This window comes from Protopterus annectens, chromosome 4.part1, assembly GCF_019279795.1.
Source record: "Protopterus annectens isolate FY-2018-M chromosome 4.part1, PAN1.0, whole genome shotgun sequence".
NCBI classification, from domain to species: domain Eukaryota; kingdom Metazoa; phylum Chordata; order Ceratodontiformes; family Protopteridae; genus Protopterus; species Protopterus annectens.
Genome location: NC_056734.1, coordinates 758,084,686 through 758,111,855, shown reverse-complemented (window position 1 = coordinate 758,111,855; position 27,170 = coordinate 758,084,686).

Sequence of the window (27,170 nt, the reverse complement as noted above, 5' to 3'; positions counted from 1 at the left end):
ATGAGCCTCATGGACGAGTTCACAATTGATGCAAGGGTATTGAGTTGTGCTGTAACTTTTCCGACAGCAGCATCTGTAGTACCCTGGAGGGTATCTCCCAACTCTTTGATTAGATCCCTCTGTAAACGTGTGAAATGCGTCAAATAGTTCAGCGATCGCATGGAGAAAGCCGCTGAACTAAAAATGCACTTCCCATACCTGTCCATAGTCCTAGAATCTCTGTTAGGCGGATGGACAGATGAGGAAGATTCAGACATCTCCTTCTTAGTGGCAGCTGCCACCACCATAGCATCCACTGGAACTCCTTTTGTGAGATATGCCTTGTCTTGAGGGACCGTAATATATTTATTAGGCTTTCTAGGGACTGGCTCTACTGTGTCAGGTGTCTCCCACGCCCTTCAAGCAATCAATTCCATCAACTCATCGAAGGGCGGAGTGACCCAGGAGGAAGAAGGGTGAGCACCGAATGCCTTCAGCAAGACTGACTCATCCTCAGAAGGGGGTAGGGCCTGCCAATCACCTCTCTGTTTCAGGATCTCCAGGATGTCAGAAAAGGAGACATCCTCTGAGGGTGATTTAGGGGACCCTATTGACTCATCCAAGTCAGTGTCTGATGTTAAGGATTCTTGTGGAGAATCCAAGTGTCTCCTCTTACACAATCTTTTCCTCGGAACTTCCTCGGGGGGGGGGGCATCCGATGAAGCCTCCGAGGAAGAAGGGGCTCCCTTTGGGAGTGGCTGAGACACCGGTACTCGACGCTTTGAAGTAGCCGCGGGTGCAGAGGAGGATAACGGGCCTTTATAGGAAGGAGAAGCTATCTCTGCTGAAGTGGTTGTCTGAGTTGACAACACCTTCCTCATCAGGTCGAAGGCCCCCGGGTCCCGAGTCGAAGACTCCCTCGGTTCCGAAGAAGGCGGAGGGATCCCCGAGACGGGGACCGAGGGCATCGACCCCGAGGATGGAGCCGAGTCGATCCGTGCCGAGGCAACGAGAGGGAGAGTTGGAACCGAAACATCGGTTCGACTCTCGGTCCCCGAACCAAGGATAGATCGTCGGCTCCGCGATTCCGGTAATGGATCCGGAGTCGAGGTGAACGGTGCCGACCGAGAGAAAGACGGCTCCGGCACTGAGGGCTCCACGATCATCAGATCAGCCTCTCCCAGCTCCGAAGGCTGAATAGGCCTCGGAGGAGGAACAGATGGAGATAAGGGAAGGCCTTCGAGTCTCGACACCAACTGGGAAGAGACTGAGATGAGTTTGGACAAGGCCGTATTCTCCATTAACTTCTGCACCACACGGTCTACGTCGGAGTCAGAGAGGGGCCTAGAAGAACGCGTCAAAGGAATCGAAGACGGAGCCGACCTCAAGAGCACAGGAGGTGGAAGCTCCGTCACCGGTTCCAAGACTCGTGGCTCGGTGACAGACAGAAGTTCGACACTCGGCCCCGAGGTCTGTGGAACCGGTGAACGAACTTTAAATGAAGAGCTCGGAGCCGATGACATGGGCTCCGACGTCTTCGATTCCTTCAAGGATTTAGATGCCTGGTCCGATTTATTAAGAGCCTCTTGAAATGCAGGCTTCAAAAGGCCTCTGTCCATGAGCTTCCTGCGCCTATCTGTCATGACCCTTCCACTGAAAGAATGACAAATGGAACAGTCTTCTTGCAGGTGGAGAGGGCCAAGACAGTAGACGCAGGAGCTATGGTTATCTGTGACAGACATTTTCTGTCCACATTGGCACCGTTTGAAGCCCGACTTCGCTTTCTCAGACATAATCAATATAAGAACAGTCAAATCTAGTAAAGTTATATAAATGTCTACACAGTCCTGATACAGACAGTCACAGCCAAGAACACTAATGGTAATACACAATTAAAAGTTTAGTCAAATCCAGAATTTTGTCAAATCCAGCAGTAAATTCTAAGTTAGTGGGTGGGGTAGGCCCCGAGGGAACTAACTAACTATATATATTAAAAAATATATACGTAAGGATAAGAAACCCTCAACTCACTACACACACAACACACACTAAAGACTTAAAAGTGAAACTAGAAGAACTATCTAAGAAATCTTAGACAAAAAATGCAATCTTATCTGCCAGGTGGTCTGAGCTAATCAATATTGATGCGAACGTTGCAGCGGCAAACTAGATCTGAGGTAAAGGCAGAGGGAATTGTGGGAGACAGGTTGGTCTCGAGCTTCTTCTCGATGCAGAGCTTTGCCAAGCGGCTGACTCGGAGCCGAGGATCGGCTCCGAACCCATGTGTAAGAAAAAACGGCGAGATTGAACACTCTCACATCAACAAATTATATATATATATATATATATATATATATATATATATATATATATATATATATATATTATATATATATGTTTACTATCAAAATAGACAATGGGTTGTTGAATGACAGTTGGCCGAATCCTGTACTACTGACCTTCATGTTTGCGAGTGTCCGGTGCAGCAAATGCCACTGTCCATTCATTGATATGTGGTCGATGTTATGAATAGAGATTATGGTACAGTGCGGAATATATAATTTGCAGGGGGTGTGTGGGGTGCAAGAGGGCTTGCCCCCCTGCAAAAATGTGAATTTCAGTGTTGTGCAGTATGTTCATACTGTGCTGAACAACGGGACTTACCTTACTGTTGTAAAAGGTGCAGGGGAAATTGGATGTCAAATAATGCTGAACTTGAATACGTGGCATGACATTCAACACAATATCAAGACCATAACATCAAAAGCTGTATCTATGGAAAGTTTAAAAGCTCGACTATCAGAATGTCTAAATGATGGTAATACTTGGTATATTGTTAATTGTACGCTATCACTTTAAGGTCTGTAGTTTGTAAAAAAAAAAAAAAAAAAAAAAGTATGGCGGACATTAAAAGAGCTAGTGAATCGTTGGCTAGGTATAGAATAATACATTTGAAAAAGAAATGCACGTTGTTATAACTGAAAGGTAAGTTTACTGTATGTAATGGACTGTTTAATTGAAAAAAATATTTGTAAGTGCAAACGTGAAGGAAAAGCTACAGGTAGAGGTGCTTCTGCATCTTTAGTAACTGTCAAAGTGTCAAAGAAATCCGTTGTTTATGTTTACACAAAAAATCCTGTTAAACTTCAAACATACAGTTTGTGTAGTACTAATATCTGTTAAAGCCATCAATAGATTGTTAAAGATGTATGTGTAAAATTCTTATTTGTTTGACAATATGTTTTGATTTGTAAAATGTGAATTACAGTTACCGAGTTGTGTACTGTTTAAATGAAGATCACCATACAGAGCGGAATGGTATATTTACCATTTTTCTTTGCTGTAATGTGATCTCGGAGTTCATATATTTAATTAGCAGCGGGGTGTCAGGGTGCAGGGGGGGCTTGACACCCTGCTTAAACGTAAAAAATAGAAAGTAAATGTTTTTAATTTGTTAGTGTACTTTGTATTGGTGGAGGGTAGGAATGTTATGTTTGCTTACTGTTTTCTGCTATTATAAATATCGAGCTTTTGAAGTTTCAGGAAAGACAACTTTTGACATTATGGTCTCGCTATTGTGTCATTCGGATTTTGAAAGTAGACTCATATATATATATATATATATATATATATATATATATATATATATATATTTGTTTGTGTGTATATATATATATATATATATATATAGGGTTTCATTTCAGTATCTCGAAATACTAAAACACCGAAGCTCAAATGGCCGAGTTCAGAACGTTGATGTTTCAGTATTCCAAAATACTGAAGCGGCGCGAAAAACGGATTTAAATTAGGAAAAGTGCTGTTTCTGCAGGGGGAGGCAAGCCCCCTGCACCCCCCTTCACTTAAATATAACGTTCCGTGATTGCACGATAGTGGGGACACAGCAAATCTGCCATTCTGCGCTTCCACATATGGCGCGGAACGGGAGAGTTCCCTTTCCTCCACTGTAGAGCAATCTCGGAGTTGGTATATTTAAATAGGGGGGTGTGGCGGTGCAGGGGGGCTTGCCCCCCTGCATAAATATTGTATGTAGTGTTTTATTTTTTTATGTAGCACTTCAGTATTTCAGAACACTGAAACATTGGCGTTCTGGTTTCGGCAATTACAGTTTCGGTGTTTCAGTATTTCGAGATACTGAAGTGAAACCATATATATATATATATATATATATATATATATATATATATATATATATATATATATATACACATACACACATATATATATACACACATACACACACACACACACATATATATATATATATATATATATATACACCCACACACACACATATATATATACATATATATATATATATATATATATATATATGTATATATATATACACACACACACACACACACACATACATATATATATATATATATATATACACATACATATATATATATATATAGAGAGAGAGATGGATTCACTTCAGAATCTCAAAATTCCGAAACATCGAATTTCATATGATCGATGTTTCGGAATATCAAAATTCCGATACAAATCCAAAGCCCCCCCAACTATTTAAACGTTACTGCAGGGGGACAAGCCCCCCCTACACCCCCGCTACTTAAATCTACCAACTCTGAGATCGCACTACAGCGAGGAAAGGGGAAATCTCCCATTCTGTGCTGTATGCAGATCTCCGTTCAGAATTTCGAAATTCTGAAACCTCGATCATATGAATTTCGAGATTCTGAAGGGAACCCATACATAGAAAGATATAAAATAGAAGGTTTTTTTTACTATGAGAAAGAGAGAAAGTAGGAAAAAACTACCAACTATGGTAGGAAAGAGTACTCAAAGAGTACAAAAAGGCAGTTAGAAATGAACACCTAAAAGGACTGAAAAGGGGAAACAATTATCAGGGTAACAGGGGAGGTATTACACAAGTAGATAAAGGTCTGACACTCACATAGCCTACAAGAAAAAAGTAGAAAATGTGCTAAATGCTCAAGAGTTCAAAATCCACATCTATTCTCAATGGTGGCAAACAACTGAGGGCTGTTAGGTTGGTGGGGCATTGTGGGTAAAGGGAGGAGCTAGAGAGTTCTAGGATTCTACGCTCTGGAAGAAGCGGCTAAGTCAGATCTGAGTGTCAGAGCCTAACCCATCAATCAAGAAATTAATGAAAATGGCAACATCAGATCAAACCATTACAAACATTTTTCATTTTCATGCGTCCTTTTGAACATTATTCTGCATATAGTGTTCCCACAAATTCCATTTATTTCTATGTTGCTTGTGGGTTCTCTTTTCTAAAGACCCTCACACCTCCAGTGATTTGAATTCCTTTACAATAGTCAGTTCTTCAGTTACAGTTGTTTCACTTTTGATTTCTATTTTCTAAAACTGCTTTTTTGCAGCCAATACCATTAACTCAGTAAGGTCTTACTGTGTCTAGGCAATGCAGTTTCTATATATCCCAGTTCAGAAGAATAATACCTTAGTTATAATAATTTGCACCCCCATCATTTTGGACAAAGGACCTTGTTGAGAATCTTTATGATTAATTACAAAGTAATGAGAATATACATAACAACTGTTTATAAAAGCATTCAGAATATAAAATGCAGAAGGCAATGGTAAATAGTTAAAAGTACACAACACTACATCAACCTGATTAAAATGTACAACACTAACTGTGTAAAAAGGTGAAAACAGGATGGTAGCGAATATAGTAGACATTAATTTTCAGTCAGTATTTTCTGTTTATAAACATTATTGTAAGCAAACGAAAGACAGGAATAGGTAAGGGTACTGACCATAAGAAATGGGGATGTAGTTAGCAACATGGTATAATAGATTGGCCTGAATGTATTATTAGAAGGCAAGAAATGTTACTGAGAGAAGAAAAGGGAGGATTATGAAGGTTAAGAAAGTGGAGAAACAATTACACTGATGCATATCAAACATTCCTGAGTGATGAAGCAAAGGATCATGTAAGAAAGGAAGAGGAAAAAAATGGCATAGTATGTTATGAAAGGAAGGACAGATAGCATTTGTTGTTTAAGAAGGTGGTGTGTAGGACAAAGATGAATGCATTTAAGAAGAAAGTTGAATTTGTGGCTAGAAGGAGAAAATAAAGGAAAGAGAGTCAGAGGTAAGAGGAAAGGAAAATATAGTATTCGAGATAGGTTAGAAAGAGCATTTAAAGTTTGTGGGAGATGGGAAATGTTAGTTTGGAAAATATATATAAAGATTGTAGTCAGGGAAAAGTGCTAGTGAAGTCGGAGAGAGTCAATGCAAGGGAGAAGGAGGTTTTAACATGGAGATAAGCATGAGCAAAACCATGATTTCATAAAATATACTTTCAGTTTCTTCTGAAAGGATTTAAGATTAGACATTGGTTTTAGGGAATGAGGAATGGAGTTCATTTCTTGGAAACAAACTAAGAATAAAGTAATTCTCCAGCAGAGTTGTTTGATTTAGTTATGTGCAGCACATGTTTTCCAGCCAAGCAAAATTGTTTTCCCGGAGAGTAAATATGCAGGATGTGGCTTAGAATAGGGTATAGCTCAGATTTAAAGAGAAGCTTGTGGATGGTAACTAATTGTGGGACAGTTCTTAAGAGGGATAACTGGCCAGTAAAGTTGCTTAAGATCCACAGACAGTGATGGATTTTGTAGTGCATACTAGTAATAAATTTAGAGTAATTTTATTATAGCATTGATCAAGATAAGTTTAGGAGACATGTAAGTTAAGCAATATGGGGACAGCACAGAGATGAGGTGGTAGTAAGAAGGTGGAAGCCATGTCTTTTCTAGTTAAATTTGACAAATACAGTTTAATCCTATAAAGAATGAAGGAGTTCTTGATGTGTTTTAACCGCTTCTTTGATGTTGTAGTCAGATTTGAGGTGTTCAACCATATTAATTCCCAAAAGCTTGATATGGGTTACAAGTTCAATTTTTCTGCTATATGAGGAGGTTAGGTTAAAGTGTATTTTCTGTTCATGAAGCTATTTGTTGAGAGAATTAATTTACATTTTTTGGGTTTTAGTAACTATTGCTCTCAGGAGAGAAAGGCTTTAACTGAGGTAAGAGAATCCATTCTGAGCTGTTGTAGAGTGGCAGGGATTTTGGTGGAGCAAGTAGGTGTTTAATCACCTGTTTATAGTACACTGGCTGAATATTTGCTTGCTGTATGGAGGTCATTAATGAATACGATGAATAGAAAGAGATCAAGGATAGAACCCTGAAGTACATCTACTGTTGCAAGAAGAAAGTATGATATGTTCTTATGCTATTTATCTGCTTGGGATCGACCAATGAAGTAACTTTCAAACCATGATAAAGCTGAGGTATCAAGTCCTAAGGAAAATAGTTTATAGGTTCATAGGTTCATACTAGGCTATCTGCCCTAGGGCATTTATAAGCCTAGCCAGAGTGTGTTTGGCTTTCGCCACCCATTTTAAATTAATTTTGCTATGCCCTTTTTCGAGGTTAGTATACTGTGCCTCTAACAGTGACACAGAAGTGATGCCCGGGGTAAATCTACGATCTCCCATCCACTCATCAAGATTCCTCTTGAAGAGAGTCAATGAGGTGCTCTGCCTAACCTGGACTGGGATTTTATTCCAGAGTGAAGGGAGCCTCTGGGTTATGAATCTGTCCCTCCAGCATGTCCTATTTATTTCAGTGCTGAGATTCAAGTCTCTCGAGCACGTAGCTCGATGGGATTTGGATTTTCTGAGGTGCGGCATGTCCATTAATTCCTGGTTGGATATGGCTTTATACATCAGGCACAGATCGCCTCTGAGCAGGCGGTATGCCACTGAGTAGAGCTGGAGTTTCTTTAACCGGGCAGCATATGGCATCTGTTTGAGCCCTTTGATCCTCTTGGTGAGGTACTTTTGAGGTCTTTCCAGTTGCTGCAGGTGTCTGGTAAGGTACATCCCAAAAGGGGCATTGTACTCAATTATGGGCCTGATGAGGGATGAGTAAAGAGGCACGATGACCTCCCCTAATCTAGATGTGAATCCCTTCATGATTAGGTGGGCTATATAAAATGTTTTTCTAACCACTTTGGCCACGTGGTTGTCAAATGAGAGATTGCTATCAACTTGGGTCCCCAGGTCCCTAATTACTTCTTCTGTACTTAATGGATTACCACCTATGTGGTAATTTGTGGGTACTTTGTTTTTGCCAAAGGGGATGACTATACACTTTTTGGCATTTAGCTTGAGGCCATGGCTCTGGCACTAGTTGTCTGTTTCTATGAGGCCCTTTTGGAGGATGCTTGTGTCGGCTGGAGAGTCGATTATGGCGCCCAGTTTGCAGTCATCTGCGAACTTGGTCAGCCACAGTCCTTCTGTGTTGGCCTGTACCTCCGAGAAATATATACCGAGCAAGAGAGGTCCCAGGACTGAGCCTTGTGGGATGCCACTTGTAACTGGTTTGGAGTCTGACATGGTTCCAGCAATTCTAACCATGTGGGTTCTGTCCTTGATCCAGTTTGCAACCCATCTAGTGACATAGAGGTTTATATTTAAGCTGGTGAGCTTATCTATAATGCCCGAGTGGGGTATTGTATCGAAGGCTTTTGCGAGGTCCAGGTAGGCTGTGTGGACCACCTTCCCCTCGTCAGTGGCCTTGGTGACTGTTTCAAAGAAATCGACCAGGTTTAAGAGGCAGGATCTGCCCTTAACAAAGCCGAACTGGGTAGGATCCAGTGTCTGTAGGTCCCCAATATCTTTATTTATGAGGTCCATGATGATCCTTTCCATAGCTTTGCAGACCAAGCTAGTCAGGCTTATGGGATCCGTTGAGGCACCACCTTTGTGGAGAGGGACCACTGTTGCTGTATGCCACTCTTTGGGTACATATCCTGTAGTAAGGCTGAGATTGAACAGTAGTTTTATGTTTGGGTTTAGCTCTTCTTGGAGTTCATGTAGGACGCAGCCCGGGACACCGTCTGGTCCCATTGATGCTGTGTTTTTTGCTTTGGAGAGGGCAGCTCTTACCTAAGCATCTGAGATGCCAGGGGGGCAGCACTCTGCTGGGATAGATATTTGCCCTTTTGGTGGGGGGGGGGGCGAGTTTGCACTGAACCTGTCAGCTAGCATGTTGGCAATGTCTGTGGGTTCGGTGTATTTTTTGTCATTTTGGACTAATTCTGAGCATATCTGGGAATTCCCACCCAGGTTACTAACATAACTAAAGAAAGCCTTGTGATTATCCTTAGTGTCTTGTGCAATTTGTCTCTCGAAGCTGGCCTTAGACAATTTTATGAGTGCCCGTAGTTTTTTGCTAATACTGATCAGAGATGCCTTCCCTTTTTGGGATTTTGCTCTATCATGTAGTAGCTTCCTCCTTCTATTGTATAGTTTGTTTATGGCTGGGGTCCACCAGACAGGACGTCTGCCTTTGGAGGATTGGGTCTTGGTTTTATTTGGGATTGCATGATCCATGCATTCCTGAAGGTGTTCATAGAATGCGTTTATAAAGGATTCTGCGGTCTGGGCCTTTATGTGGATGTTTTAAATGAGAAACTGTAACAGTAGCTTTAGGGAGGTCAAGGAATACAGCAGAGACCAGATTGCATAAGTTTTTGCTATGGTTTCTATTACAGATGAAACTGAGGAGAGCACTAGTGGTGCTACGTTGTAGACAGACACCATGTTGTGTGGGGAATAGATATTTTTCAGTGACAAACTTGAGTTGTTTAAATTGTACGCATTTTTCTAGAACTTCAGAGAAGGGCCAGAAAATTACAATTGGTTTATATTTGGAGAGGTCAGCAGAGTTTCCATCCTTATTCAAAGGAAGAATGTGATTTTTTTCTACAGTACAGGTACATATTTTTCTTTTACGGAGCAATTTATTAATAAGGAATTAGGATAAGCTAGGCCATCAGCAGTCATTTTGATGAATTCTTTGGACATGTAGTTAGGTGAAAGAGTAGCAGGTTTTAGTTTGAAAAACAATCTTTTTATAGTGGAAGTAGACACTTGTTGGAAGAAGGTTTTGTGATGATGTATAGGCCCTGGACAGAAATATTGCTAGAGAGGTGGTGCTATTTATGAGAGAAATTACAGTTTGAATAAACAATCTGGTTAAAAATTCCACTGCCATTTCTCCTAAACACCTCCAAGCTTCCACAAGTATGTCATCTGGACCAGCCTTTCCATTCTTCTTCCTCTTCATAGCTATCCTTACTTCCGCCTTGCTAATCCATTGCACTTCCTGATTTACTATCCCCACATCTTCCAACCTTCTCTCTCTCTCTCATTCTCTTCATTCATCAGCCCCTCAATGTACTCCTTCCATCTGTTCAACACATTGTCCTCGCTAGCGAGTATGTTTCCCTCATTATCCTTTATCACCCTTACCTTATGCACATCTTTCCTAGCTCGGTCCCTCTGTCTAGCCAATCGGTACAGATAATTTTCTCCCTTCTTAGTGTCCAACCTTTCATACAACTCTCTATACGCCTCATCCTTAGTCTTTGCCACCTCTCTCTTTACCATACACCTCATCTCCTTATACTCCTGTCTACTTTCTTCATCTCTCTGACAATCCCACTTCTTCTTCGCCAACCTCTTTCTCCGTATACTCTCCTGTACTTCCTCATTCCACCATCAGGTCTCCTTGTCCTCCTTCCTCTGTCCAGATGTCACACCAAGCACCTTTCTAGCAGTCCCCCTTACTAGCTCTGCTGTAGTTACCCAGCTATTCGGTAACACTTCACTGCCACCCAGTGCCTGTCTTAACTCTTCCCTGAACTCCACCTCACAATCACCCTTTTTCAATTTCCACCATTTGATCCTTGGTGCTGCCCTCACACTCCTACTCCTCTTCTTGATCACCAATGTCATTCTACAGACCACCATTCTATACTGCCGGACTACACTTTCCCCCGTCACCACTTTACAGTCTCCAATCTCCTTCAAACTGGCCCTCCTGCATAGGCTATAATCCACCTGTGTGCATCTCCCTCCAATCTTGTATGTCACCCTATGCTCCTCTCTCTTGTTAAAATATGTATTCATCACAGCCATGACATGAGCAGCATGAAGGAGATTATTGATGGATTATCACAAGAGTTTGGGGTTGTTTGGGACAGAGTGCAAATGTAAGTAGTACATTTTTTTGTCTAACATGAACTTTTATTCAATCATCTTTCTAAGATGTCTAAAGGTTTGGAAGTTAGAAATTGTATTTTTTTATGTGCTCATAGCTCTGTCTCTCTGCATCATGAGCCATTTGTTTACATAGCCATGGCAGAGAGTTAACCTTTACTATTTTTATGAATTACAGCAAGTTTGTTTAGAATATTTAAGAAAGTTGTATTAAATTAATGCCATTGCTAATGCTTCTTAAAGTTGAAGAGTATGTAAAGCATTCCAATCAAACGATTTTAGGTTAGATGGAAGACAAATTGTATACAAGCTTATAGTGATGCTCCAATGTAGCAGTTTTAGGTGGAATGTAAATGCATGCCAGTGTAATCCTCCTCCCTTGCCCGTACACATTTAGTACTATATATCTTCCATTGTTATCTGTTTTTCCCCCTTCTATCACTATTGGAGGTCCTCATGCAATTAATATAAGTACTCCTCTTTTCCTTTGCCCCAGATATTCCACTGAATAACCATCCTGAAAACCTTTCTTTATCAAATTCACATGTTCATTTCTTTCCAGGTGTGTTAACTGTACCATAGCTATTTGCACTCTACATTTTTAATATAGTTCACTACTTTTTCTTTTTTATATTTATCTGTAAGACCATTCACATTGAAAGACATTACAGAAAGCATCATTTTCTTATATAGTTATTAATACTACCTTTTATCTATAACTGCTTTTTTATTAAATGTCTAGTTCTAACTTTTATGTTACATGCATATAACATTTGGCAGGTTGGTCTCTTATACACTTGTTTCTTGTCATATCCATTTGAGCCTATGCCGCATCTTACATAACTTAAGAACAACACACAAAACTATGTACATCTTCAAATACTGAAGTTTTTGCTTCCTAATAAGAGCAAAAGTTTTAAGTTGATAGGCTAGATCAAAAAGAAAGGTTAGTCATGCTAAGATGCATGGTACAGCCTGTGGTATTAGGAAGTGCTATTTGATTTTGTCTATCTTTATAGCTCTCCCAGCTGAGAAAACACTTGAATACTTTCAGTAAACATTTTCTCCAAGCCATTTCTCTTTATCAAGCTGTATTCTAGTGACATGCAAACCAGACACAAAACTGCTAATGGTACCTTGTTTACCAGAAAAAAGCCTTATAATATTCAATATTCTTTTTCATTTACATGCTTTGTAATAAATGTGTTACTGGATAATGCCTAGGGTCTTAACCCAGTCATTTCCCTATGCAAGCATGGGGAGGAGCACACTGATTTTTCTTTTGTCATACTCTGTTAGCCAGTCACTTCCCTTTTTTTACATTGCAGTGCCTACATTTCTTAAAACTGAACAAAGAAAAAGAAAGAAGGGAGAAAAAGAAAAAAAAAAAAAAATATATATATATATATATATATATATATATATATATATATATATATATAAGTACTTGTTTATATTAGTATCCCTAATGCATTTTAAAAAAATGAGAAAATGTATTTCAAATCTAATTGGTTTTGTCTTATCTTTGAAACCATCCAAGCTGGGGAAAACCCCTGATTGCTTTCAGAGAATATTATATCCCAGCCAATTTCTCTTTTATTTTCTTTTTTTTTTTCTTTTCCTTCAGCTAATCCCCTTCCACCAAACTGTCTCCAGTTTCTCATTATCAGATTGTCTCCACGGAGACATGAGAACCAGACAGTCAGTTTCTCTTTATCAGATTGTCTCAATGGAGACATGAGAACCAGATAGTCAGTTTCTCTTCATCAGATTGTTTCCATGGAAACATGAAGACCAGCTGCAGAATTGCTACTAAGTGTACATGCATATTCTATAAAAAGAAAGCCTCATAATATTCAATATTCCTTTTCATATACTTGCTCCCTCTTAAAACTAATCAATCTAAGGTCCTTAATACAGTAATTTCCTCATGCAAGATGGAAAAAGAGCACATTAATTTTAACCTTTTCATGCCTTATTAACCAGTCTTTTTACATTGCATTGCCTATAGTTCTCAAAACTATACAAGAAGAAAGAGAGAAGAGGGGAGAAAAAGAAAAACATCAGTACCTGTTTACAATCCCCATTACACTTAAAAATAGCATGCAAAGAAAGCCATACACCACAAATACAGTATTATTAAGAAAAGAAAATGTTTTATTTATTTACAGTTGGCTTTCTCCCCTCTCTTCCCCTCCATAAAGCATTTTTTCTGAACATTAATGACATGAAGTAGGGCATATACTTAGGTTCATCGGATGATACTAGGCTACTGACCCGGAGGCTCTTTTAAGCCTAGCTAAGAATTTCACCCATCTTCCCAAAAGGTCAGCACCTGTTTCCCATGTCTAGCAGGGACACAGGTGGGATCACAGGGGTGTATTTTCTGTTTCCCATCCAGTCATCCAGGTTCCTCTTAAAGAGAACTGGAGAGGCACTCTGCCATGGAGAGGGAGTCTATTCTACAGATGGGGGAGTCTTTGGGACACAAATCTATCCCACCAACAATTTCTATTAATGTTACAGACCAGGTTGGTGCCTTGCATACGGGTTACGCGAGTGAAGTTTGACTCACTTTAGAGTCCCCCACAAATCCAAGAAATTTTGAAAAAGTCCAATATTTATCTATTTGCAGATGATATTATTTTATACATGACAAAATCAGAAAGGAACATTACAGTGCTGTGGAACATTTTAAGACAGTTTCATTTCTTCTCAGAGTACAAAATTAATGAAGCTAAAACAAAGGTAATGGTGGTAAATTATGTACCCACACAGAAATAGGCCCAACAATATCGATATTTATGGGGACATGATAAAATTAAGTATTTAGGAGTCTGGATTTGAAATTACTTTGTTGTGGCAGCTAAGGATATGTGGGAAGAGACTAAACAGAGGATAATACAAAAATTAAGAAACTGGAAGCTTTGTTATATGGATACTAAGATACAAGCAATTAAAATGTTTTTAGTCCCTTTAGTCTTATACACAGGTCAGACATGCTTTTATCTACCAGAGGAGAAGCTGTGAATAACAATTAAAAAAAAAAAAAAAAGAGTTGAATGATTTTATCTGGGAAGGGAAGACAGCAAGAGTCATATGGGATAAGCTGATTCTTCCAATAGAACAATGCGGGCTAGGATTACCCAATTTGAGGGGGTATTTTAGAGCAACACAGTTAAGGCTCTTATACATAGCACAAGCAGAAAGCTATAATTCAAAGAGGAAAGAAATGATGATGACACAGGGGGAACTCAAGAAATAAGGAGAGAATAGGATTTTGGATGCAGACTCTTAAGGAGAACAACAAAAATCATACACAGTATTGTATTCATAAAATAGCAGGGAGTATTCTAAGAACTAAATCAGTACAAGAATGGAGAAAATGGATTCTGCTGATAGGGATGACTGTGGTTAGGGATACAAATAATAGGCAAGAGGGGGCTGGAATTTACTGGAGAAAACTGGCAAAGGAACCAAGAAGAAGAAAGGCTCATCCAGACTCTGCTACACTTTGCTGTGAAGGAAAGGTTAGTTTGCTGTTATTTTTTGTATTACTGTATTGCCTTTCTATATTTTGAATACTGTAGTTTGTTTTCTTTAATTTGTGTTTTGCTTGCATTCTGTTTTAACAGCATATTAAAACTTCAAAAGAGACCACAGCTCTCTCTGTTCTGAGTCAGGCAGAATTTTTTTCCCGCCCTCACACCCATTTAAGTTGTCTTGTTAAATACTACTGTCTTTCTAGTTGCCCGCCTCTTATGTTAATCTGACCATATATCTCATTTCTCTCTACTTTCACTGGCTTATGTGAGTAATCACAAAATCATCATTTTTGAAATCCCACCCCTTCAATTATTTAAATTTATTGGCCATCCTACAGTATTTCATAGTACCAAAATACAAAAGTGACCACCCCTTTCAATCCATCTTGCCGTTTTAAAAATAGTAATTCTCTACTAAACCTTAAATTTTTAAACAGGTAAAACTCAAGTTACCTACTTTCACATCTAACTTCTCTAGTGCACACTGCAGAGTGCATTCTTTTCAGTCTTACCTTTAAGCATCCCTGTGACTAGCACTTTCTCTAATACCTGCTGGAAAGCACTAGGAAGCCTTAAACTCATACAAACACTGAACCCTCCTTGTTAACAAGGAGAAATTAATAGTAGGCACTAAACAGCCTATAATTGCAAAGTACCTTGCTAAGGAAACAGCTCCTATACTTTACAAAGAAAAAAAAAAACCCAAACCAAGCATGTCCAAGGGTCAGCTTCCAGTGATTTCTCCTGTCCACCTGGTGAATCTGGGCATACTGTCCTGGGGCCGCTCTTGTTTGGCATCTACTTCTCTGAAGTACAGGTCAACACTAAGGGACTCTGGCTAACAAAGTTTGCAGATGACTGCAAACTGGGAGCCATTACTGAATCCCCAAATGATGTGGATACTCTACAAAAGGGCCTTACAGAAACAGATGCTTGGTGCCAGAGCCATGGGCTCAAGCTCAATGCCAAGAAATGTATTGTTATCCCCTTTGGGAAAAAACATGTATCCATGAATTACCATATAGGTGGCAGTACACTAAACACAGAAAGTGTGATAAGAGACTTAGGGACACAGGTGGACAGTGGTCTCACCTTCGATAACCACATCGCCACAACAGTCAGGAAATCCTTCTATGTGGCACACCTCATCACGAAGGGCTTTTCATCCAGAAAAAAGGAGGTCATTGTTCCACTGTACTCATCCCTCATTAGACCCATTATAGAATTCAACGCCCCATTTGGTATGTACCTCTCAAGACATCTGCAACAACTGGAAAGGCCTCAGAAATACCTCACTAAAAGAATCACAGGCCTAAAGCAGATGCCCTACACTGACCGCCTTAAAAAACTCCAGCTATACTCTGTCGCATATCGTCTACTCCGAGGCGATCTTTGCTTAACATACAAGGCCATGTCAAACCCAGAGCTGTTGGACATGCTACACTTAAAGAAATCCCAATCCCTCAGAGCTACACGCTCCAGGGATCTAAACCTTGTCATCACAATAAACAAAACATGCTGGAGGGATAGGTTCCTGACCCAGAGACTCCCCAGACTCTGGAATAGATTGCCCATACATGTCAAGCAGAGTGCCTCTTTGGACCTCTTCAAGAGGAACCTTGACAATTGGATGGGAGAAAGGAAATTCACCCCAGGGATCACGTCAGTCGCCCTGCTAGACAGGGGTCTAGGAAAGTAAATAATGTGGGAAGAAATAGCCAGGGAATTGTTATGGCTAGGCTTGTATAGGCCCTAGGGCTGATAGCCTAGTACCAACCTATGAACCTATGAAAGGGAAAGATAATAGAATGGGAAGAGGCCAAGAACTTATTTGGCCTGCAGGTTACAGATTGCCTTTCCCATCAAGGATTGATATCAGAGTATAGGCACAGAGAAAGAAATAGGGGGTCCTAAATGAAATATTACCACTGGTAGTGTTTGTAATAGAATCTAGAACAGAAGCTGCCATTAAAAAAAGGAATAACTAGTACAGCATATTATTGCATGATAATTATAAGAATCAATCAGAGAAGCTTAGAAAGGATTGGGAAGAGAGATTGGATAAGCAATTCACAAAAAGAGACAATGGGAGGATATATGTATATCTCACAAATATGCAAAAAAAGTCTAGAAGATTTAAGATTTTTGCCTGGAAGTTTTTACATAGGTATTTCTATACCCCAAGTAGACTCTAAATAATTTTTCCTCTGGTGGATAGCAAATGTTGGTGTGACAGGCAAGAAAGAGGTGGCTGGGAAGATATTTTTTGGGAGTGTAATGAGCTGGCAGACTTTAGGGATTCCCTGCAAATCACTCTGTCAGAGATGCTAGGTGAGCGGATTGGACTGACTGGGGAGATGATTTTTTTGAGCTATGATACATAATCAGAATTGCCTAGACATAGTAAAGCCTTGCCGAGTCCAATTATGGTGGCTGCCAAAAAAGCAATTATTAGAAAATGGAAATCAAAGTCTAGACCAACTTTACTAGAAGTAGTGAATATAGTAAAAGAGATAAACAACTAGAATTGGGATCTTTAGAAAACAGACAGAGCAAACTTCACAGAAACAATTGCGAATTGTGGGAACAGTATATGCAGAGAAGGAACAAGGTTTAAGAGGCAGGATTTGAATGAGCCATATAATGCTTAACTGACAATGACTGAATAGATTATAAGTGATATATAATGTTTGCAACTACAGTTGTTTCAATGATGTCTGTGATGTATAAGGTTTGCAACTAAAGTGGTGTCAGCGTTTATGGTTTTTCATTTATATAAATGTAAGATTGCCTATGTCATATGAGATAATTTAATAATGATGTTTATTGGAAACAAAGATGCTGTCCGGTTCGATTCTCAGCTAGAGTGTCTTCTGCGTGGAGACATGCGTGAATGGGCATGCCTTCGTTGAAGGTTGTGCATCAGGGCTGGCAACTTGGCACGTAAAAATCCACTGCCAATCATTAGCGGACCGGAGTTCCGCTGTGGCAACCCGTAACCGGGAAAAGCCGAAACTCAACAGACAGACATTGGAAACAAAGATTATAGCAATGCTGATTTTGTATGCAGGTATACTCTCTAATAGCAAAAGTTGGAAGGTTATCACTTAAAATGTCAGGGATGGTGCCACTGGATATTATGTTACTTGGGGTGTTGGTAATAATCCAGTCTATAGTGGACTTTCTGTATGACATTTTGTTATATCTTGTAGGACTGGAAATGAGTTGTGTGAATCTGAATAAGTTAATGGTAGTGCTAGATCATCTATTGTTAATTGTTAACCAATCTTTATTAAGATCTCCTAAAATTATTGTTTCTTGTGAGATTTTTTGATGTGGTCCAGGTAAGAAATTCTTCTGTAGTGTCAATGTTGCTTCCAGGGGGAATATCTCTACCCATTATAGAGAATACTATGCAGAAGGTAATAGCCCAGATATCAGATAAAGCTAAGCCATATTTTGGGATGAATGAACTGAATTTAAGTGATTATGACCAAGTATGGAAAAAAAAAAAAAAAGAGGGAGAAACTAAGATATGTTACAAGGTATAATAAAAGAACACTGGGGTGAAATAAATAATAGCAAGGAACTGTCATATTCTGAAAGCCATGCCAGGTACAGAAAAAGTTACTGACAGTGAACCCAGCTTTGCATACAAAAATAGTTTGAGCTTAAAGCAAAGGTTATGCTACAAAGAAATGAAGCATCATAACAGTGTAATAATTAAGAGAAAGGGCACATATCCATATCACAATTGTTTGTTGCCCATTTATTCTAACAGATAGTACTTTTGTTCACCCTGTAACTTCACAGAGCTTTACCTTTCATATTTTTGCAACCTGTAATACTGAGAACATAGTATACCTCGGTACCTGCATTAAAAGTAGTGTCTTCTATATAGGTAAATCTATGAGGAGGCTGAAAGATCAAATTATAGAACATTGTTCAGATATATGTAGGCAGGTAGCTACAAATGCATTGGCCAAACATACACTAGATTTTGACTCAAGTCATGACTTTAGATTTAGGGTTATTGATGTAACTGGAAAAAAACTAAGAGGGGGTAATATAAGTAATGATGTTGAGGTAAAAGAATATGAATGGATACGTAGGTTTGCCGCAGACAAATATCCAGGAATTAATGCTGCCATTCGTTTGAAACCAATTTTAATAAGAAAGCAGATGCAGTATAAATGATGAAATATTTTAGAATTATGTTTATATAATTATTGTAATTATTGTGATTAATTATTATGTGACGAGGTTGTGGTCATGTGATTTTAAATGGGTATAAAACAGGAATGTACATTTTGATTTTATTGTTGCACTGAGGAAGGGCTAAGCCCAAAAGCTTTGCTTGCTGTTATTCCTGTTGTTATTGTTTTATAGAGTTCTGACGTTCTTGGACGAAGTTTTATTTTTGTTTGGTTTTGTGATTACTTTAGACCAAGTTTACCATTATTTATTCCTTTTTTAGTTTGGTGCAACATATCACATCACATCTTTGGACACATGGGTGCCTCTGCATGTAAATTTACAGTACATGTGATCAAATGTGCCCTGCTACACATTGAGAGATACTGGTCTAACTAGTGTTCCTAGCACTGTTTTGTGTCAGCCGTGCAGATGATAGCTGTGATCCTGTCACTTCACATTTCTGTATATTGTATGGAGGAATGTTTTATTCACAATGTGAGTTGACGACTTTACAATGAACAGCACAGCCTACAGTTTTTACAGCATGCACCAAGTAATATCTTTGTAATTTCCCACTGTCATGTAGTGTTGTCAAGGCCTATAATTGTGGACTACATGCTGCAGCTTTGCCTGTGCTGATATGTAAAATGCACAAACCGTCTCCTGCCATCTTTATCCTCACTGTTGCTGGCTTCAGGTGATCCATGGGAGGGAGGTGCATGACTGGTAGCAGATCCTGCTGACAGTGTGGTGGCACTGCTGGACCAGACCAATACAGAATCATATTGTGCAACATACAGTATGCAGTAAATATTCTGCATGCAGTTACTGGGTCATACTTCACAGTCCACTAGAGAATCATTCAGGCAAAAGAAATGGGCTTTTAGCATGCCAGAAACTCACTTAATGACTATATGGACAAGTGACAGGGCAGCAGTGTACAGTTGCTTTGCTGTTCTCTGTAGATTCTGTACTGGTGTCATATGCCAGGGTTTGACTATGTATCCAGCATCACCTGAAAAACATAAGGGGGCATGGAGAATGGAGACTGTGGATATGCATTATACCTTTCTCACATTTATGCACTACACCTATGGAGGTATCTGATGACTTCTGCTGTGTCCAAGTGGTATCCATCCATTTAAAATGTGGTGCTAGTGAACTTGTGTGCCAAATAAGGGAATCATTGGCATTACCAGGATGTTGGGGTGAGATATTGTTGCTATTCCCATGTATATCACACACTGCGTGGCAGTTGATATTATGGTAGCTCTTTCCTTACTGGCAGCTTTCTTCCCATGGGCAAGATGGGGTACCTATACCCACATGGGTGCAATCCATCTCATCAAATACTTCAGGAAAGTGTGCCTAATCATAAGAAGCATGCAAGGTGGTACCTCCTGTGGTCTCTGTGGAAAATAGATATGTTTATCCATATGGGCTAAAAGCAGTTTGAGGAACTCTACCCCAAAGGCTGAAGCTTGGGAAGTAACCAAGTGTCTCTGAAATAGTAAAAGCTATGTATACCTTGGTATCCACAGGGATAGGCAAGGCATGCATTCCCACTATTCCAGTCTTTGGGCCATACAAGTTCACTAAAGCCCATATGATATCCCTGTACACATTAAGCTGGCCAATGCTGTGGTCTTCAAAACTAAAGCGGGTAATAGATCACCAGTAACATCTACAAAAGTATAGTTGTTCAAGGACCTTAGCATAACAGTAGATGTTCAAATTCCACAATGCTGCAGTAGCCCTTGGCTATTTGGATTGTTTTCTACATAGGAAGCAACAACTAGCCTACTACAAAAGCTCTGGCTCCCTCCCACACTCTCACTCTGGCTGCTGATTGTCCAGAGCCAGTCATATAACTAGCAGAAAGAAGGAAGCGACTTCAGAACTTTCTTGCTTGTAGAAAAAAATAGGAAGCAGTCTCATCCTGAATCTCTGATCAGATAAAAACACAAAAGCATTTTATAACCCAAAAAACAATTATGTACAGGGAAAAAAGGGGGAATTTGAATGTCTACTGTTATTGTAAGTTCTTACACAGCTGTAATATGTTCATCATTCTGAATGCTACAGTAGCCTTTGGCTATTTGGGTTGATTAACAAAACTTATCCAGCCTGGGAGGAGGAAGGATAAAGGGGCCAAGAGCCCCTGAAGAATGGCTTTTTGCAGCACTAGCTATAAACATGGAAAAGGAATCCAGTTTGTAATGCTTTGTAAATGTATGTACATAGGACCAAGTGTTTGCCTCTAGAATGTTCCTACAGTCCACTCTTTTCTAGTATGCCATATTACAGGATAAAGATCTTGTAAAGTGTCTCTTGATATTGCCTGGAACTGATTTGCCATGGTGGAGATAATAAAGAGCAATAGCCTCAGGGCAGCCATCTAGAAACAGTTGTTTTGACACAGGTTGTCCTTTCTTAAACCCATCATAAGAAAAAGATCATTTTTTTTAAATGACTTAGTTTTGGCAAGACAGTGCCTGAGCTGTCTATGTAAGTATAGAGTATGCAGAATTTTTGCTCTTAAAGTAACCCTATCCATTTTTAAACACCTTTACCAAACTATCACTTAAGACATAGGCATGCTTACATTAACAAAAATGAAAATAAACTGTATTAACATTTTTGCATTACATACATTATACATATTTTCTTTCTTTACAACAACTATCATTTAGTCCAACATGACATAAATTGCTGAATTCCTGCCTTCCTTTAAATCTCACTACTTGTTTTGAACATTATTCTTCATGTATTGTTCCCATAAAATCCATTTATGTCTATGTAATTTGCTCCTTCCAAAGTAACCCTATCCTTGAGGAATACCAGACAAGATTCACCCACCATGAGGGCTTACAACTCAATTACTCTTCTTGAAGATGTCAGATCAATAAGATCAATTTTTCAAATCATGAACCATAAAGCTGCCATGAGTGGGTTCGAAGGCTTAGTTTTTCCAGCACAAAGTTAAGTTCTTAAGAAGCAGACGCATTCTTTCTACATGGCCTGATGTGTAAAACCAATTTCAAGCCGAAAGAGGAAGAAAAAGTTAAATGAGAAACAAAGAGGACAGGGTGGAGTCATATACAGGCATGCTGAAATGGCCACAAGATGAAACTTGATAGAGGAATAAGACAGGCCAGAGGATAGTAACACATAAATATTTAAGAACCAGTGGCACATAATCCCCATTAGAGCCCTGCTTATTGGCTAGGGACCAACAAGAAATTATTTTTAACTTTCCAATATATAATTTCCTAGCTGCAGGCTTTCTTGCACCCTTTAGTACCTTCTGTATGGCTTCATGAAAGAGGTGCCTAAAAGGTATCAGAATTGAATCATCTAGCCAATCAGTTATAGAAGTGTGAGATGGGAGTGTATCAAACACCCCTGGTCTTGTAAGTAGATCCAATTTGCGAGGAAGTTTGTAGCAATTGCTCCTGGCCATTCCATAAGAAGGGAAAATCACTGTTGCCTGGGCTTGAGGAAAGTTACCACAAAGATTTTTGAATAGTCCCACTGAATCTTTAGGAATACCAAATATATCAGTGGAAAGGGTAGAAATGCATATGTTTCATTGGTCTGCCTGTAAGGAGACCTGGAACAAAATAATCTAGTTAGGTGTCTGCCTTAAAAGGAAGCAAAAAGATCTACTTGAGGTGCTCCCCGCAACTGGATTAATCCCAGGAAGACTCTTTCATGTAATTTCCCATAATGAGGGCCTGTCTTGGTCCGACTCAGCTTGTCTACCATTATATATTGCTCTGAGGGATTGCAAGATGTCTGGAGGATCAAGAAATACTGAAGAGCTACCGCCCAAGCTGTCACAGTCAGCGGGAATAGTGGGAAACAAATGATGTCCCTTTGCTAACTGAAGTGCCACATAACTGTGGTGTTGGTTGTAAACAAGTGCAAGGGCATACTATAGCATGGATCACAGTACTATCCCTTTGTTACTGATGTGCTTTGGCCTGTCTGACATGCCCCACAGACCACACCTTTTTACCCTCATCAAAACTGCTCCTCAAGCAAAATATGAGGCATTTGCTTGTACAGACTGAGTTGGAAAACAAGGGGAAAAAAGTGAGACCTGACCTCTGAATTATGTGAAGTCTCTACCCATTCAGTGCCTTCTTGATAAAGATCAAACCTGGAACCTGAAATTCCACAGGATAATAAGGTTGAGTTCTCAGGAAACCAATCCTGTATGACAGAGTCAAAGAGGGGTTTTAAATATGTATCTGGAACCCCAGCCTGATAAGGAAGGGAACAATTGATGTTAAAGACTCCTGACCTACAGGAAGACTAAAAGGATAAGTTGTCTAAATAAAGGCATATTAGAATGCCTGGAAGTCTATAAAGGGCTACTCCAGGGGCTAGGCTCTTTGTGAATACACTTAGAGCTGTGGATAACCCCCCAAAGGGCAATACAGACACCTGATAGTGGGACTCGGACACTGAAAATCTGAGATCGGTAAGACTGAAAACTTGTCTCTAGGTAAATTCTTTCTCTCTTTGGAATTTGAAACAATCTGAAATAAACACCTTTGCCTCTGTGGCCTAAAGGCACTACATCTATTATCTGTACAGTTAGCATGTGCAGTTGCGGATCCAGGAATCTGCAAAAGGGGGGGGGGGTGCAGTCCGGTCAACTGACTATTATTGGCGGATCCAGAAATTAGCAGACGGGAGGGTGCAGTCTGGGAAGTACACCAGTGTGGGGTAGAGGTGGGTGGAACACTGGGTGTGGAGGGGATGTGGAAAGAGCCTTAAGATGCTCTGACAACACAAATAAAAAGGCAGCAATATATATTCTTTTCCACATCGTTGTGTTCTGGCTGTGTTAGTGGAAGTAGGTGACTCCTGCCCAGCATACAGCAAATTTAGACAGTACCAGCTATTGGTTACTCATGGCAGATCACAGACTGCTCCCATAATAGTATAGTATGCATATCCATTATGATGGCCGAGCAAAGAATCCCATTGAAGGCAATTCCACCTCAGTGAGTACCATAGTAAATGCAAGCAACTTTGTAACTAAATAATTTCTGCAAAGTCCGTGAATAACTAACCACACACACACACACACACACACACACACACACACACACACACACACACACACACACACACACACACACAGAGCAACTTAAGGAACTATATGTTATGGGAAAAAAATTAAAAAAGCAGACAGAATGCCTTAAAGCTTTTTCCCTCTACTTAGTCTCATATAGATTGCTGAGGGGTGATCTATGCCTGGCTTATACTTATTCTCATATAGATTGCTGAGGGGTGATCTATGCCTAGCTTACAAGGCATCTGCAAACCCCACACTTACGAATCTCCTACATACTCGTACGTCAAAGAGTACCACAAACATAAGGTCTAGGAACCTGAATTTTGTCTGTGACTTAAACAGAAAATGCTAGAGAGACAGATGTGTCCTAGAGACTGCCCCCCTGTGGAACAGGCTTCCCATCCTGTGAAGATGAGTTTGTCTATTATCCAGTTTAAGCACAACCTAGACACATGGAAGGGGGGATAGGAAATTTGCACCAGGCCTAGCACCCATGTCCTTTATAGACAGAGGCAGCGTATAAATGTCTGACCCTCAATGTCCTATTTGGATGCAGGGCATCATTATTCTTTTGGGAAAACTTGGCTAGGCTTAGAAAGCACCCCCCCCCCTCCGGGTCATTAGCCTAGTAACAGTCTATGAATCTATGAATAACTCAGTTCAGTTATATGCTGATAAAACACTGTAAAATATCACAGAAATATAACATAATATCTACTTTAATGTCATGCAGTATCAAATATAAACCAAAAGCACATAGTTTGGGCTGAATGTAAAGATTCCATTTAATTTGTGCTAAAAGTAGTGCTACCAGCATCACAGGACAAAACAAAATACAAGGGTTGGAATCCCCAAACTGTATTTGCCAAAAAAAGAAAAAAGGAAACACTTTTTAAATGTTTTTCCGGAGGGAAAGCCCCTGCACACCTCATGATGTGGAGGTGAGGGGCAAAAGACCCCTATAATGCCCAAACTTATATATACCAACTCCATGATCACTCTAACTCAAAGACGAGTGAAATTCCCTTAAAAAGGTCATCACTGCTACTAGAACTCACAGACGGTTATTTCCTATGGAGGAACTCCAACTGTCAGCAGGTTGAACCTCAGGCAACTGAGGTTCAAGACTTCAATTTTTGCCCACCTGTAGGCCACTCAGTAATACAAAAAACTTTCCTCAGCAGAACACAAACATGTCTTCTAACACTTCAGGGTCAATCATTTTTCATCAACAAGCAGCCTCCATACCCATTACCTACCTGAAGTATCTGGTTTGACCCTTGTAGTATAAGAAATAATGCATTAATGTATGTTTTGTTACAGAAACAGTAGTGTCTACTTGTCTTCCAGCTTATTTTACTCAAATACATCTCAGTCCTTCAAAGTTAGAATTACAACATCAAACACCAGGGGCCAGTCATTTAGTCCATGGACAGTCACCATACCTATTTCCTACCCACAGTGACCTGCTACATTAATCTATTTTTCACATAAACAGTACTGACAGATTGTACTCCTGCTTGCTATATCCAAATACACTTTATTCTTCAAAGCCGAAATTAAAACAACAAAACAAAAGGGACAATACTTTCATCCACAAACCAACTCCATGCCTATATTCTACCTAAAAAATTATCCTAGTTTCCCGTCTTTCCTGACCTAGAGTAGTCCAAATACAGGCTTTGCTGTATTCTGGACTTTTGGAAAGTTCCTGTGTTGTCCATTTCCTTTCTTGGATAAAGGGAGGCTTCTTTGTTCACCAGTGGCAGTGGGGAGCTTACAGCAGCCTATCTATCCCTGGAGGAGTGTTCCCAGCACAAGAATCTGGTAGTCTATTGGCCGTTTTGGGCCAATTTCTAGCTCTTTCAAGTCCCCCTGTATAAAACCCGCTTTGGCACGATTTTGCGCATAGCGCAGCATCGGGCAGCTCTGCATAATTGGGTTTAAACCATTCTCGGCTCCACAAAGTCTGCTCTTCACTTTTTCCCTTAGAACTGATCTAGTTCTCATAATAAACACCCTATTCCTTCTCTAAAGCCTGGCACTTGCTCACTAAAGCAATTATATAAGTCAGCACTAAAAAATTAAAAGCACTACACCCTCACAAACTCCCCTTGAGTACCTTGTTCCCCATTGGCTCTTTTTTTCAATTATAAAGGAATTCCCAATACTATTATACCATGTCCAAAGGTCAGTTGTCAATCTCCTCTCCAGTCCAGCTGGTGAATCTGGGAATCTTGAGGCAATGTTACAACTGCCTCATGTACACAGACAACCCTCTCCTCCTCCCAACAAATTCCAACACATGTGAGAGATGCAACCATATAGCCAAACTGGAGGCCAAGCTCTCTCAACTCAGTACTGGCGTAACCAGTCAAGAGGAGAAGGAAACCACACTCACTACAATTCCAGTCTCACATAGACCTACCACGACAGCAAACCAAACACATAAACACACAAAAACATACTCAGAGGCTCTAAATAAAAATCTGCCTAAGCAGCAGAGACCTCCAAAGCAGACACCCAAGCAACCGCTACCCCAAAACAAAACAAGTGCAACACATAGCTCACAAAGCCAGTGTGCCGAACAGTCACAGCCCTTAAGACTAAACAACACACCTGGTACACTTGTAATAGGTGACTCTATCGTCAGGCACACTGACGTCCCGCTCACCAGGCTGAACAAGGAGAAGGTCACAGTGAGCTGCCTGTCGGGCTCTAGGATCCGCCACATAACACAAGCACTCAGGTCACTCCAAGTCAAGTACAAATATGACTCAGTCATTGTCCATGCTGGTGTGAATGACCTGAGACGTACCTCCATGGGCTACATGAAAAGAGACATAGAGGAGCTCTCTGAGCATGTAGCCCAGGCCGGTATGACACTGACCTTGAGTAGCATCCTACCCTCACCAAGAATGATGCCACAATATGAAGACAAGATGATCAATTTCATCAATTGGCTTAAGTATTGGTGTCATTCAAAGGGGATCCAATGCCTGTCAGCCTGGGATGACATGCTCGACAAGCCACGATGCTTCACTACGGACAGCTTGCACCTGTCACCCCTGGGCTTTTGGATATTGGCAAAGGCTCTTGCCACCCCCATAGTGCCTTTTTTAGGCAAGGCTCAAAAGGCAAACCCACCTCCATAGGTATCACAAGGGATAAGAAACTAAGAGTAATGCTACTCAACGCCAGAAGTCTAAACCTCAAGATGCACACACTCAAAACTCTCCTTAGCATG